Source organism: Canis aureus, chromosome 33 (assembly GCF_053574225.1).
Source record: "Canis aureus isolate CA01 chromosome 33, VMU_Caureus_v.1.0, whole genome shotgun sequence".
Classification (NCBI taxonomy): domain Eukaryota; kingdom Metazoa; phylum Chordata; class Mammalia; order Carnivora; family Canidae; genus Canis; species Canis aureus.
The window spans coordinates 41,534,994-41,551,164 of record NC_135643.1 but is presented as its reverse complement, the minus strand read 5'-3'; positions in this window follow the sequence as shown (position 1 = coordinate 41,551,164).

Below are 16,171 nucleotides of genomic sequence, written 5' to 3'. Positions count from 1 at the left end.
ATTCACTAGGTCCAGGTGAAGCCAATTGAGGACCAGATTCACCAGAACTGGTTGAGGCCTAGAGGGGTACCAGAATCACCTGGTCCAGGTTACATCCTAATGGGGACCAGAGTCTCCAAGTCAGGTGAGGCCATGCTTAGGATAAGAGTCACCAGTTACAGGTGAGGCCCAGGTAGAGCCAGAGTCCCCTGGTACAGAAAATGCCAAAGTCAGACCAGTATTACAAGGATCAGGTCACTCCCAGTGGGGAATAGAGTAACCATGTCCCGATGATGCCCAGGTAGAACCAGAGTCATCATGTCCAGATGAGGCGCAGTTGGGGAGCATATTCACTAGGTCCCGGGCAGACCCAGTTGAGGACTAGAGTCACCAGGTTTGGTTGAGGCCTAGAGGGGTACCAGATTCACCTGGTTAGGTGACATCCAGATGGGGACCAGAGTAACCATGTCAGGGTGAGGCCCAGAGGGGATCCAGAGTCATCATGTCCAGGTGAGGCTCAGGTGTGGAACAGAGTATCCAGGTCATAATGGTCCACAGGTGAGGACCAGAGTCACCAGATCTGGAAGAGGCCCAGTTAGGATCAGAATTACCACTTCCAGGTGAGGCCGAGAAGGTGTCCACAGCAATCAGGTCCAGGTGGGGAACAAAGTCACCAGGACTAGGTGATGCCCAGGTGGTGACCAGATTTACCAGTTACGGGTGAGGACTAGGTAAGGACCACATTCACCAGGTTCAAGTGAGGCCCACGTGGGGACCTGTGTCACCAGGCATGGGTAAGACCCACGTGGGAACCCCACTCACCAGGTCAAAATGAGGCGAACCTGCAGGCCATGCAGAGGAACCATGTCCCGATGATACCCAGGTAGGGACCAGAGTTACCAGGTCCAGGTGAGGCCAACCAGCAGGCCATGCAGTGGAACCATTTCCCGATGATGCCCAGTGAGTGACCAGAGTCACCAGGTCCAAATGAGGCCCAGATGGAGCATATTCACTAGGTCCAGGTGAGGCCCAGTTGAGGAAAAGAGTCACCAGATCTGGTTGAGGCCTAGAGGGGTACCAGAATCACCTGGTCCAGGTGACATCCAGATGGGGATCAGATCACCAGGTCAGGGTGAGACCCAGAGAGGTCCCAGAGACATCATGTCCAGGAGAGGCTCAGGTGTGGAACAGAGTAACCAGGTACCAATGATGCCCAGGTGAGGACCAGAGTCAACAGGTCTGGGTGACGCACAGATAGGATCAGAGTCACCAGTTCCAGGTGAGGCTAAGAAAGAGTCCAGAGCAATCAGGTCCAGGTGGGGAACATAGTCACCAGGACTGGGTGAGGCCCAGATGGGGGCCAGATTCACCAGGTCAAGGTGAGGCCCAGGTTGTGACCAGATTCCCCGGGTCTGGGAGAAGACCAGGTAAGGACCAGATTCACCAGGTCCAAGAGGCCCACGTGGGGACCTGAGTCACCAGGTATGCGTAAGGCCCACGTGGCATCCCACTAACAAAGTCCATGTGAGGCCAACCTGCAGGCCAGAGTCACCAGATTCAGGTGAGGCCCAGGTATATAAGAGAGTGTCCAGGTCCCAATGATGCCTGGGTCAGAACCAGAGTCACTAGGGCCATGCAGGCCCATATGGGGAACAGAATCACTAGGTCCTGGTGAGGCATACAATAAGACCACAGTCACCAGTATCAGGTGAGATCCTTGTGGGAACAAGAGCCACTCTAACAAGCTGAGTCCCAGATCCATGTGAGGCCCACGTGAGAACCAGATTCATCAGGTCGAATTGAGGCATAGCTGGGGACAAGAGTCACCAGGTCTGGGTGAGGGCAAACTGAGGACCAGTGTCACCAGATCCAGGTGATGTCCAGGTGGGGACCAGAGTCACCAGATCCAGGTGAAGCCCAGGTGGGGACCAGAGTCACTAGGTCCAGATGAGGCCCAGGTGAGGACCAGAGTTACCAGACAACTGAGGCCCCGGTGTGGATCAGAGGCAACAGGTCTACTTGAGGTCCAGGTGTAGAACACAGTAACAAGGGCCAGGTGAGTCCCCGGTGTTGACAAGTGTCACCACGTCCAGGTGAGGCCCAGGTGGGGACCACGATCACCAGGTCCAGGGGAGGCTCTTGACAGAACCAGAGTCAAAAGTTCGAGGTCAGGAGCAGGTTGCAACAAGGGTCAGCAGGTCCAAGTCAGGCCAAGTGGGGTTAAGAGTCACTAGGGCACGGTGAGACCCAGAGGGGGACCAGAGTCAACTGGTCCAGGTGAGGTCCAGTTGTGGAACACAGCCACCGGGTCGCAATTTTGCCCAGTAGAGGACCATGGTCAACACGGCCAGGTGAGGCCCAGATGGGGACCAGAGTCCCGAAATCCAGGTGAAGCCCAGGTGGGGACCACAGTCCCCAGATCCAGGTTAGGCTCAGGTACAGACCAGAATAACCCGGTCCAGGTGAGGCGCAGGTGGCAACCACACTCACCAGGTCCCGGTGAGTCCCTGGTGGGGACCAGAGTCACGAGGTACATGAGAAGCTAGAAACACTGCCGCCACCAGGTCCACATTATGTCCATGTGGAAACGAGAATCACCAGTTACAAATGAGGACCAGGTGGGGATCCGACTCACAATGTCCAGGTGAGACCCAGGTGGGAACGAGTGTCACCATGTCCAGGTGTGGCCCAGGTGAAGACCAGAGTTAATAGGTCCGGCTGGGTCACTGTTAGTGAACAGTGTAACCATAACCTAATGCTACCCAGGTGGGTACGAGAGACACCAGGTCCTGGTGAGGCCCAGGTGGGACCAGAGACATGAGGACCGGGTGAGGTCCCGATGGAACCACAGTCACCAGGTCAGGTGAAGCCATGCTTAGGATCAGAGTCACCAGTTCCAGGTGAGGCCAAGAAGGAGTCCACAGCAATCAGGTCCAGGTGGGGTGACAAAATCACCAGGATTAGATGAGGACCAGATGGGGACCAGATTAACCAGGTTCAGGTGATTCCCAGGTGGTGACCCGAGTTAGGAGTTTCGGGTGAGGACCAGGTAAGGACCAGATTCACCAGGTCCACGTGAGGCCCACGTGGGGACCTGTGTCACCAGGCATGGGTGAGGCCAAGGTGACAACGCCACTCACCAGGTCCAGGTGAGTCCAACCTGCCGGCCATGCAGAGGAACCATGTCCCGATGATGCCCAGGTAAGAACTAGATTTACAGGGTCCAGGTGAGGTCAACCTGCAGGCCATGTGTGGAACCATGTCCCGATGATGCCCAGGTAGGGACCAGAGTTACCTGGTCCAGGTGAGGCCAACCTGCAGGTCATGAAGTGGAACCATGTCCCGATGATGCCCAGGTAGTGACCAGAGTCACCAGGTGCAAATGAGACCCAGATGGAGCATATTCACTAGGTCCAGGTGAGGCCCAGTTGAGAACCAGAGTCACCAGATCTGGTTGAGGCCTAGAGGGGTACCAGAATCACCTGGTCCAGGTGACATCCAGGTGTGGACCAGAATGACCAGGTCAGGGTGAGGCCCAGAGGGGTTGCAGAGTCATCATGTCCAGGTGAGGCTCTGGTGTGGAACAGAGTCACCAGATACCAATGATGCCCAGGTCAGGACCAGAGTCACCAGGTCTGGGTGACGCGCAGATAGGATCAGAGTCACCAGTTCCCGGTGAGGCCAAGAAAGAATCCACAGCAATCAGATCCATGTGGGGAACAAAGTCACCAGGACTGGGTGAGGCCCAGTTGGGGACCAGATCCACAGGTTCAGATGAGGCCCAGTTGGGGACCAGAGTCCCCATGTCTGGGAGAGGACCAGGTAACGACCAGATTAACCGGTCCACGAGTCCCACGTGTGGAACTGAGTCACCAGGTATGGGGTGGCAACCCCACTCACCAGGTCCAGGTGAGGACAACCTTCAGGCCAGAGTCACCAGATCCAGGTGAGGCCCTAGTGGGGACCGGAGTCACCAGGTAAATGTGCGTCTACAAGAACACCACAGTCACCAGGTCCAGGTGTGGTTCATGTGGGAACGAGAGACACCAGGTCCAGGTGAGAACCAGGTGGGGACCACAGTCACCAGGCCCAGATTGATGCCTAGGTGCGGGGACCAGCCTAATCAGGACCAGTTGAGGCCAAAGTGTGGAGCAAAGTTATCATGTCCAGGTGAGGCCCAGGTGGGGAACAGAGTAAACATGTCGCATTGATGCCAGTTGGGAAAAGAGTCACAAGGTCCCGGTGAGGCGCAGGTGGCAACAGGATTCACCATGTCCATGTGAGGCCCAGGTGGGGAACAGTCAGCAGATCCATGTGCGGACCAGCTAAGGACCAGATTCACCAGGCCCAAGTGAAGCCCAAGGGGTGACCAGAGTCACCAGGTAAGTGTGAGGCCCAGAAGGTGAACCAGAGTAACCAGTTTAGTTTGAGGCCCAGAATGGGACCAGAGGTCCGTGGTCAAAGTGAGGCCCAGGTGTGGAATAGAGTATCCAGGTCCCAATGATGCCTGGGTCAGGACCAGAGTCACTAGGGCCATACAGGCCCAGATGGGGAACAGAATCACTAGGTCCTGGTGAGGCATAGAAAAAGACCACAGTCACCAGTATGAGGTGAGCCCCTTTTGGGAAGCAGAGCTACTCTATCCAGCTGAGTCCCAGGTCCATGTGAAGCCCACGTGAGGACCAGATTCACCAGGTCGAATTGAGGCATAGCTGGGGACAAGAGTCACCAGGTCTGGGTGCGGCCTAGTTGGGGCAAGATTAAGCACTTCTGAGTTAGGTCAAAGTGGGGACGACACGATGTCCAGGTGAAGCCAAAATGAGTACCAGAGTCACCAGATCCAGGTGAGTTCCATGTTGGAAAGAGATTCACCAGGTCCAGGAGAGGTCCAGGTGGGAACCAGAGTCACTAGATCCAGGTGAAGTCCAGGTGGGGACCAGAGTCACCAGATCGAGGTGAAGCCCAGGTGGGGACCAGAGTCAATAGGTGCAGATGAGGCCCAGGTGAGGACCAGAGTTACCAGGTACACGTGAGGATCCGGTGGGGATCAGAGGCAACAGGTCCATATGAGGACGGCTTGGGGACCATGATCAACAGGTCCACTTGAGACCCAGGTATGGAACACAGTAAGCAGGTCCAGGTGAGTCCCCCGTGGTGACAAGGGTCACCACGTCCAAATGAGGCCCAGGTGGGACCAGGATCACCAGGTTCAGGGGAGGCCCTTGATAGTACCAGAGTCAACAGTTCGAGTTCAGGCGCAGGTGGCAACCAGGGTCAGCAGGTCCAAGTCAAGCCAAAGTGGAATTCACAGTCACTAGGGCACGGTGAGACCCACAGGGGGAGCATAGTCACCTGGTCCAGGTGAGGTCCAGTTGTGGAACACAGTCACCAGGTCCCAATTTTGCCCAGTTGAGGACCATGGTCAACTGGGCCAGATGAGGCCCAGATGGGGACCGGAGTCCCAAAATCCAGGTGAAGCTCAGGTGGGGACCACAGTCACCAGATCCAGGGTAGTGTCAGGTGCAGACCAGAAGCACCAGGTCCAGGTGTGGTGCAGGTGGCAACCAAACTCACCAGGTCCCGGTGAGGCACTGGTGGGGACCAGAGTCACGAGGTACATGAGAAGCTAGAAACACATGGGATCCCTGGGTGGGCAGCGGTTTGGCGCCTGCCTTTGGCCCAGGGCGCGATCCTGGAGACCGGGGATCGAATCCCACCTCGGGCTCCCGGTGCATGGAGCCTGCTTCTCCCTCTGCCTGTGTCTCTGCCTCTCTCTCTCTCTGTGTCTATCATAAATAAATAAAAATTTAAAAAAAGATGCTAGAAACACTGCGGCCAACAGGTCCACATGATGTCCATGCTGGAACGAGAATCACCAGTTACAGGTGAGGACCAGGCGGGGATCCGACTCACCATGTTCAGGTCAGACCCAGTTGGGAACCAGTGTCACCATGTGCAGGTGTGGCCCAGGTGAAGACCACAGTTAATAGGTCCGGCTGGGTCACTGTTAGTGAAGAGTGTAACCATATCCCGATGCTACCCAGGTGGGTACCAGAGACACCAGGTCCTGGTGAGGCCCAGGTGAGACCAGAGACATGAGGTCCAGGTGAGGTCCCGATGGGAACCACAGTCACCAGGTCAGGTGAGGCCTTGCTTAGGATCAGAGTCACCAGTTACAGGTGAGGCCCAGGTTGAGCCAGAGTCACCCGGTAGAGAAGACGCCAAAGTCAGGACCAGAGTTACCAGGATCAGGTCAGTCCCAGTGGGGCATAGAGTAATCATGTCCCGATGATGCCCAGTTAGAACCCGAGTCACCACGTCCAGATGAGGCGCATGTGTGGAGTATATTCTCTAGGTCCCGGTGAGTCCCAGTTGAGGACCACATCACCCGGTCTAGTTGAGGCCTAGAGGGGTACCAGATTCACCTGGTCTAGGTGACATCCAGATGGGGACCATATCACCATGTTAGGCTGAGGCCCAGACGGGATCCAGAGTCATCATGTCCAAGTGAGTCTCAGGTGTGGAACAGAGTATCCAGGTCATAATGGTCCACAGGTGAGGACCAGAGTCACCAGATCTGGATGAGGCCCGTTAGGATCAGAGTCACCAGTTCCAGGTGAAGCCAAAAATGTGTCCACAGCAATCAGGTCCAGGTGGGGAACAAAGTCACCAGGATTGGGTGAGGCCAAGATGGGGACCAGATTCACAAGGTCCAGGTTATTCCCGGGTGGGGACCAGAGTTAGAAGTTCCGGGTGAGGACCAGTTAAGGACGAGATTCACCAGGTCCAAGTGAGACCCACGTGGGGACCTGTGTCACAATGTATGTGTGAGGCCCAGATTACCACCCCACTCACCAGGTCCAGGTGAGGCCAACCTGCAGGCCATGAAGAGGAACCATGTCCCGATGATGCCACAGTAGGGAACAGAGTTACCAGGTCCAGGTGAGGAAAACCTGCAGGCCATGCAGTGGAACCATGTCCTGATGATGCCCAGGTATGGACCAGAGACACCAAGTCCAAATGAGGTCCAGATTGAGCAAATTCACTAGGTCCAGGTGAGGCCCAGTTGAGGACCTGAGTCACCAGATTTGGCTGATGCCTAGAGGGGTACCAGAATCACCTGGTGCAGGTGACATGCAGATGGGGACCAGAGTCACCAGGTCAGGGAGAGGCCCAGAGAGGTTCCAGAGTCATCATGTCCAGGTGAGTCCCAGGTGGGAACCAGTGTCACTATGTCCAGGTGTGCCCCAGGTGAAGACCAGAGTTAATAGGTCCGGCTAGGTCACTGTTAGTGAACAGGGTCACCATATCCTGATGCTACCCAGGTGGGAACCAGAGAAACCAGGTCCTGGTGAGGCCCAGGTGGGCCCAGAGATATGAGGTCCAGAAGAGGTCCCGATGGGAACGACAGTCACCAGGTCAAGTGAGGCCATGCTTAGGATCAGAGTCACCAGTTACAGCTGAGGCCCAGGTGGAGCCAGAGTCACCTGGTACAGAAGAGGCCAAAGTCAGGACCAGAGTTACCAGGATCAGGTCAGTCCCAGTGGGGAATAGAGTAACCATGCCCCGATGATGCCCAGGTAGAACCAGATTCACCAGGTCCAGATGAGGCGCAGGTGGGGAGCATATTCACTAGGTCCCGGTGAGGCCCAGTTGCGGACCAGAGTCACCAGGTCTAGTTGAGGACTAGAGGGGTACCAGATTCACCTGGTCTAGGTGACATCCAGATGGGGAGCAGAGTCACCATGTAAGGGTGAGGCCCAGAGGGGATCCAGAGTCATCATGTCCAAGTGAGGCTCAGGTGTGGAACGTAGTATCCAGATCATAATGGTCCACAGGTGAGGACCAGAGTCACCAGATCTGGGTGAGACCAAGTTAGGATCACACTCACCACTTCCAGGTGAGGCCAAGAAGGTGTCCACAGCAATCAGGTCCAGGTGGGGAACAAAGACACCAGGATAGGGTGAGGCCCAGATGGGGACCAGATTCACCAGGTCCAGGTGATTCCCAGGTGGTGACCAGAGTTCCAGTTCCAGGTGAGGACCAGGTAAAACCAGATTAACCAGGTCCAAGTGAGGCCCACGTGGGTGCATGGGTCACCAGGTGCACGGGAGGCATAGCTGGGGACAAGAGTCACCAGATCTGGGTGCGGCCTAGGTGACTCAGGTGGAAACCCCAATCACCAGGTCCAGGTGAGGCCAACCCTTGGGCCATGCAGAGGAACCGTGTCCCGATGATGCCCAGGGAGGGTCCAGAGTTACCAGGTCTAGGTGAGTCCAACCTGCAGGCCATGCAGTGGAATCATGTCCCGATGTTGCCCAGGTAGTGACCAGAGTCACCAGGTCCAAATGAGGCCCAGATGGAGCATATTCACTAGGTCCCGTTGAGGCCCAGTTGAGGACCAGAGTCACCAGATCTGGTTGAGGCCCAGAGGGGTGCCACAATCACCTGGTACAGGTGACATCCAGATGGGGACCAGAGTCACCAGGTCAGGGTGAGGCCCAGAGGGGATCCACAGTCATCATGTCCAGGTGAGTTTCAGGTGTGGAACAGAGTCACCCAGTATCAATGATGCCCAGGTGAGGACCAGAGCCATCAGATCTGGGTGACGCGCAGATAGGATCAGAGTCTCCAGTTCCAGGTGAGGCCAAGAAGGAGTCCACAGCAATCAGGTCCAGGTGGGGAACAAAGTCACCAGGACTGGGTGAGGCCCAGACCGGACCAGATTCACCAGGTCCAGGTTAGGTCCATGTGTTGACCAGAGTCCCCAGGTCAGGGAGAGGAACAGGTAAGGACCAGATTCACCACGACCAAGTGAAGCCCAAGGGGTGACTAGAGTCACCAGGTAAGGGTGAGGCCCAGAGGGGGAACCAGAGTAACCAGTTCAGTTTTAGGCCCAGAATGGGACCAGAGGTCCCTGTTCAGAGTGAGGCCCAGCGTGGAATAGAGTATCCAGGTCCCATGATGCTGAGTGTGGACCAGAGTCACTAGGGCCATGCAGGCCCAGATGGGGAACAGAATGACTAGGTCCTGGTGAGGCATAGAATAAGACCACAGTCAGCAGTATCAGGTTAGCCCCTTGTGGGACCCAGAGCCACTCTATCCAGTTGAGTCCCAGGTCCATGTGAGGCCCACGTGAGGACCAGATTAATCAGGTGGAATTGAGGCACAGCTGGGGACAAGAGTCACCAGGTCTGGGTGGGGGCTAGGTGGTGCAAGATTCAGCAGTTCTGAGTTAGGTCAAATTGCGGACGAGAGACACCAGGTCCAGGTGAGGCCAAACGGAGGATCAGAGTCACCAGATCCAGGTGAGGTCCATGTTGGAAAGAGAGTCACCAGGTCCAGGAGAGGTCCAGGTGGGACCAGAGTCACCAGATCCAGGTGAAGACCAGGTGCAGACCAGAGTCACCAGATCCAGGTGAATCCCAGGTGGGGACCAGACTCACTAGGTCCCAATGAGGCCCAGGTAAGGACCAGAGTTACCAGGTACAGGTGAGGCCCCGGTGGGGATCAGAGGCAACAGATCCATGTGAGGCCGGCTTTGGGACCATGGTCAACAGTTCTACTTGAGGCCCAGGTGTGGAACACAGTAAGCAGATCCAGGTGAGTCCCCGGTGGTGACAAGAGTCACCACGTCCAGGTGAGGCTCAGGTGGGGACCAGGATCACCAGGTACAGGGGAGGCCCTTGAAAGAACCAGAGTGAACAGTTCGAGGTCAGGCGCAGGTGGCAACCAGTGTCAGCAGGTCCAAGTCAGGCCAAAGTTGGATTCACAGTCACTAGGGCACGGTGAGACCCAGAGGGGGACCAGAGTCACTTGGTCCAGGTGAGGTCCAGTAATGGAACACAATGACCGGGTCCCAATTATACCCAGTAGAGGACCATGGTCAACAGGGCCAGGCGAGGCCCAGATGGGGACCGAAGTCCCCAAATCCAGGTGAAGCCCAGGTGGGGACCACAGTCACCAGATCCACAGTAGTCTCAGGTGCAGACCGACTCACCAGGTCCAGGTGAGGTGCAGGTGCAAACACACTCACCAGGTCCAGGTGAGGCCCTGGTAGGGACCAGAGTCACGAGGTACATGAGAAGCTAGAAACACTGGAGCCACCAGGTCCACATGATGTCCATGCTGGAAAGAGAATCACCAGTTGCAGGTGAGGACCAGGCGGAGATCCGACTCACCATGTCCAGGTGAGACCCAGGTGGGAACCAGTGTCACCATGTCCAGGTGTGGCCCAGGTGAACACTAGAGTTAATAGGTCCGGGTGGGTCACTGTTAGAGAACAGTGTAACCATATCCTGATGCTACCCAGGTGGGTACCTGAGACACCAGGTCCTGGTGAGGCCCCGGTGGGACCAGAGTCATGAAGTCCAGTTGAGGTCCCGATGGGAACCACAGTCACCAGGTCAGGTGAGGCCATGCTTAGGATCAGAGTCACCAGTTACAGGTGAGGACCAGGTGGAACCAGAGTCACCTGGTACAGAAGAGGCCAAATCAGGACCAGAGTTACCAGGATCAGGTCAGTCCCAGTGGGGAATAGAGTAACCATGTCCCGATGATGCCCAAGTAGAACCCGAGTCATTGACGTCCAGATGAGGCGCAGGTGGGGAGCATATTCACTAGGTCCCGGTGAGGCCCAGTTGAGGACCAGATGCCCCCGGGCTAGTTTAGGCATAGAGGGGTACCAGATTCACCTGGTCTAGGTGACATCCAGATGGGGACCAGTGTCACCATGTCAGGCTGTGGACCAGAGGGGATCCAGAGTCATCATGTCCAGGTGAGGTAAGGTGTGGAACAGAGTATCCAGGACATAATGGTCCACAGGTGAGGACCAGAGTCACCAGATCTGGGTGAGGCCCAGTTAGGATCAGAGTCACCAGTTATAGGTGAGGCCAAGAAGGAGTCCACAGCAATCAGGTCCAGGTGGGAACAAAGTCACCAGGACTGGGTGAGGCTCAGATGGGGACCAGATTCACCAGGTCCAGGTGATTCCCATGTGATAACCAGAGTTACCAGTTCCGGGTGAGCACCAGGTAAGGACCAGATACAAGGTCCAAGTGAGGCTCACTTGGGAACCTGAGTCACCAGGTATGGGTGAGGCCCAGGTGGCAACCCCACTCACCAGGTCCAGGTGAGGCCAACCTGCAGGCCAGAGTCACCAGATGCAGGTGAGGCCGTTGTGGGTACCGGACTCACCAGGTAAATGTGAGTCTACAAGAACACCACAGTCACCTGGTCCAGCTGTGGTTCATGTGGGAACGAGAGTCACCAAGTCCAGGTGAGACCCATGTGGGGACCACAGTCACCAGGTCCTGATTGAGGCCTAGGTGGGGGGACCAGAGTCATGAGGAGCAGTTGAGGCCAAAGTGCGGAGCAAAGTTATCATGTCCAGGTGAGGCCCACGTGGGGAACAGAGTAACCATGTCCCATTGATGCCAGGTGGGAAAAGAGTCACAGGTCCAGTCGAAGCCTAAGTGAGGAGTAGATTCACCAGGTCCTGCTGAGGCCTAGTTGAGGACCAGTGTCCCCAGCTCCGGGTGAGACCCAGAGGGGGAACAGAGTCACACGGTTCTGGTGATATCCAGGTGGGGACCAGAGTTACCACGTCAGGGTGAGGCCGAGAGGGGGACGAGAATCACTAGGTCCAGGTGAGGCCCGATGTGGAACTGAGAAACCAGGTCCCATGATGCACATATAAGGACCTGAGTCACCAGGTCCAGGTGAGGTCCCTGTGGGAACCAGTCACCTCGTCCAGGTGAGGCCCAGGTGTGACCACAGTGACCAGGTCAAGGTGAGGCCCAGGTATATAAGAGAGTATCCAGGTCTCAATGATGCCCAGGTAAGCACCAGAGTCAACAGTTGCAGGAGAGGCCCAAATATGGATCAGAGTCATTGTCTTCCAGGTGAGGCCAGATGGAGACCACAGGAACCAGGTAAAGGAGAGCCCCATATGTGAACCAGAGCCACCAGATCCAGGTGAGGTCCAGGATGGACCAAAGTCACAAGGTCCAGGTGAGGCAGAGGTGGCAACAAGACTCACCAAGTCCAGGTGAGGCCCAGGTGGCGACCAGTCACCAGATCCAGGTGCGGAAAATTAAGGACTAGATTCACCAGGCCCAAGTGAAACCCAAGGGTTGACCAGAGTCACCAGGTAAGGGTGTGGCCCAGAGGGGGATTCAGAGTAACCAGTTTAGTTTGGAGCCCAGATTGGGACCAGAGTTCCCTGGTCAGAGTGAGGCCCAGGTGTGGAATAGAGTATCCAGGTCCCAGTGATTCCTGGGTGTGGACCAGAGTCACTAGGGCCATGCAGGCCCAGATGGGGAACAGAATCACTAGGTCCTGGTGAGGCATAGAATAAGAACACATTCACCAGTATCAGGTGAGCCCCTTGTGGGAAACAGAGCCACTCTATCCAGCTGAGTAGCAGGTCCATGTGAGGCCCACGTGAGGACCAGATTCATCAGGTCGAATTGAGGTATAGCTGGGGACAAGAGTCACCAAGTCTGGGTGTGGCCTAGGTGGGGCAAGATTCAGCAGTTCTGAGTTAGGTCAAAATGGGGACGAGAGACATCAGGTCCAGGGGAGGCCAAACTGAGGACCCGAGTCAACAGATCCAGGTGAGGTCCATGTTGGAAAGAGAGTCACCAGGTCCAGGAGAGGTCCAGGTAGGGACCAGTGTCACCAGATCCAGGTGACGTCCAGTTGGGGACCAGAGTCACCAGGTCCAGGTGAGGCCCAGGTGGTGAGCAAAGTCCCCGGGTGAGAGGACCAGGTAAGGACCAGATTAACAGATCGAAGAGGCCCACGTGGGGACCTGAGTCACCAGGATTGGGTGAGGCCTAGAGGGGTACCAGATTCACCTGGTCCAGGTGACATCCAGATGGGGACCAGCCTCACCAAGTCAGGGTGAGTCCCAGAGAGGTTCCAGAGTCATCATGTCCAGGTGAGGCTCAGGTGTGGAACAGAGTCACCAGGTACCAATGATGCCCAGGTTAGGGTCAGAGTCACCAGGTCTGGGTGATGCGTAGATAGGATCAGAGTCACCTGTTCCAGGTGAGGCCAAGAAAGAGTCCACAGCAATGAGGTCCACGTGTGGAACGAAGTCTCCATCACTGGGTGAGGCCCAGATGGGGACCAGATTCACCAGGTGCAGGTGAGGCCCAGGTGGAGACCAGAGTCCCCAGGTCTGGGAGAGGACCAGGTAAGGACCAGATTCACCAGGTCCAAGATGCCCACGTGGGGACCTGAGTCACCAGGTATGGATGAGGCCCACGTGGCCACCCCACTCAGCAGGTCCCGGTGAGGCCAACTGGCATGTCAGAGTCACCAGATCCACGTGAGGCCCTAGTGGGACCGGAGTCACCAGGTAAATATGAGTCTACAAGAACACCACAGCCACCAGGTCCAGGTGAGGTTCATGTGGGAACAAGAGTAACCAGGGCCAGGTGAGACCCAGGTGGGGACCACAGTCACCAGGTCCAGATTGAGGCCTAGGTGGGGGACCAGAGTAATCAGTACCAGTTGAGGCCAAAGTGTGGAGCAAAGTTATCATGTCCAGGTGAGGCCCAGGTGGGGAACAGTGTAACCTTGTCCCATTGATGCCAGGTGGGAAAAGAGTCACAGGTCCAGACGAGGCCTGAGTGAGGAGTAGATTCACCAGGTCTTGTTGAGGCCCAGTTGAGTACCAGTGTCCCCAGCTCCGGGTGAGTCCCAGACGGGGACTAGAGTCACCCGGTTCTGGTAATATCCAGGTGGGGACCAGACTCACCACGTCAGGGTGAGGCCCAGAGTGGGACGAGAATCACTAGGTCCAGGTGAGGCCCCTATGTGGAACTGAGAAACCAGGTCCCATGATGCCCATATGAGGACCTGAGTCACCAGGACCAGGTGAGGTCCCTGTGGGAACCAGTCACCTCATCCAGGTGAGGCCAAGGTGGGACCTCAGTCACCAGGTCCAGGTGAGGCCCAGGTATATAAGAGAGTATCCAGGTCCCAATGATGTCCAGGTAAGGACCAGAGTCAACAGGTGCAGGAGAGGCACAAATATGTATCAGAGTCATTGAGTTCCAGGTGACGCCAGATGGAGATAACAGGAACCAGGTCCAGGAGAGCCCCATATGGGAACCAGAGCCACCAGATCCAGGTGAGGTCCAGGTGGGACCACAGTCACAAGGTCCAAGTGAGGCCCAGGTGGCAACAGGATTCACCAAGTCAGGAGAGGCCCAGGTTGCGACCAGTCATCAGATCCAGGTGAGGACCACCTAAGGACCAGATTCACCAGGCCCAAATGAAGCCCATGGGGTGACCAGAGTCACCAGGTAAGGGTGAGGCCCAGAGGGGGAACCACAGTAACCAGTTTAGTTTGAGGCCCAGAATGGGACCAGAGGTCCCTGGTCAAAGGGAGGCCCAAGTGTGGAATAGAGTATCCAGGTCCCAATGATGCCTGGGTGAGGACCAGAGTCACTAGGGCCATGCAGGCCCAGATGGGGAACAGATTCATTAGGTCCTGATGAGGCATAGAATAAGACCACAGTCAGCAGTATCAGTGACCCCTTTTGGGAACCAGAGCCACTCTATCCAGCTGAGTCCCAGGTCCAGCTGAGTGCCAGGTCCATGTGAGGCCCACGTGAGGACCAGATTCATCAGGTCGAATTGAGGCATAGGTGGGGACAAGAGTCACCAGGTCTGGATGCGGCCTAGGTTGGGGCAAGATTCAGCAGTTCTGAGTTAGGTTCAAGTGGGGACGAGAGACACCAGCTCCAGGTGAGGCCAAATGAGGACCAGAGTCACCAGATCCAGGTGAGGTCCATGTTGTGAAGAGAGTCACCAGGTCCAGGAGAGGTCCAGGTGGGGACCAGAGTCCATGGATCCAGGTAAGTCCAGGTGGGGACCTGAGTCAGTAGATCCAGGTGAAGCCCAGGTTGAGACCAGAGTCTCTAGGACCAGATGAGGCCCAGGTGAGGACAGGAGTTAACAGGTACACGTGAGGCCCCGGTGGGGATCAGAGGCAACAGGTCCATGTGAGGCCGGTTTGGGGACCATGGTCAACAGGTCTACTTGAGGCCCAGGTGTGGAACACAGTAAGCAGGTCCAGGTGAGTCCCCGGTGGTGACAAGAGTCACCACGTCCAGGTGAGGCCCAGGTCGGGACCAGGATCACCAGGTACAGGGGAGGACCTTGAAAGGACCAGAGTCAACAGTTGGAGGTTAGACGCAGGTGGCAACCAGGTCAGCAGGTCCAAGTCAGGCCAAAGTGGGGTTCACAGTCACTAGGCACGGTGAGACCCAGAGGGGGACGAGAGTCACCTGGTCCAGGTGACGTCCAGTTGTGGAACACAGTCACGGGGTCCCAATTTTGCCCAGTTGAGGACCATGGTCAACAGGGCCAGGTGAGGCCCAGATGGGGACCGGAGTCCAAATATCCAGGTGAAGCCCAGGTGGGGACCACAGTCAGTAGATCAGGGGAGTCTCAGTTGCAGACCATAATCACCAGGTCCAAGTGAGGTGCAGGTGGCAACCACATTCCCCAGGACCCAGTGAGGCCCAGGCGGGGACCAGAGTCACAAGGTACATGAGAAGCTAGAAACACTGCAGCCACCAGGTCCACATGATGTCCATGTGGGCCGGAGAATCAGCAGTTACACGTGAGGACCAGGTGGGGATCCGACTCACCATGTCAAGTTGAGACCCAGGTGGGATCCAGTGTCACCATGTCCAGGTGTGGCCCAGGTGAAGACCAGAGTTAATAGGTCCGTCTGGGTCACTGTTAGTGAAGAGTGTAACCAAATCCTGATGCTACCCAGGTGCGTACCGGAGACACCAGGTCCTGGTGAGGCCCATGTGGGACCAGAGACATGATGTCCAGGTAAGATCCCGATGGGAACCACAGTCACCAGGTCAGGTGAGGCCATGCTTAGGATCAGAGTTACCAGTTACAGGTGAGGCCCAGGTGGAGCCAGAGTGACCTGGTACAGAAGAGGTCAAAGACAGGACCAGAGTTACTAGGAACAGGTCAGTCCCATTGGGGAATAGAGTAACCATGCCCCGATGATGCCCAGGTAGAACCCGAGTCACCACGTCCAGATGAGGCGCAGGTGGGGAGCATATTCACTAGGTACAGGTGAGGCCGAGTTGAGGACCAGAGTCACCAGGTCTGGTTGAGGTCGACAGGGGTCCCAGATTCACCTGGTCTA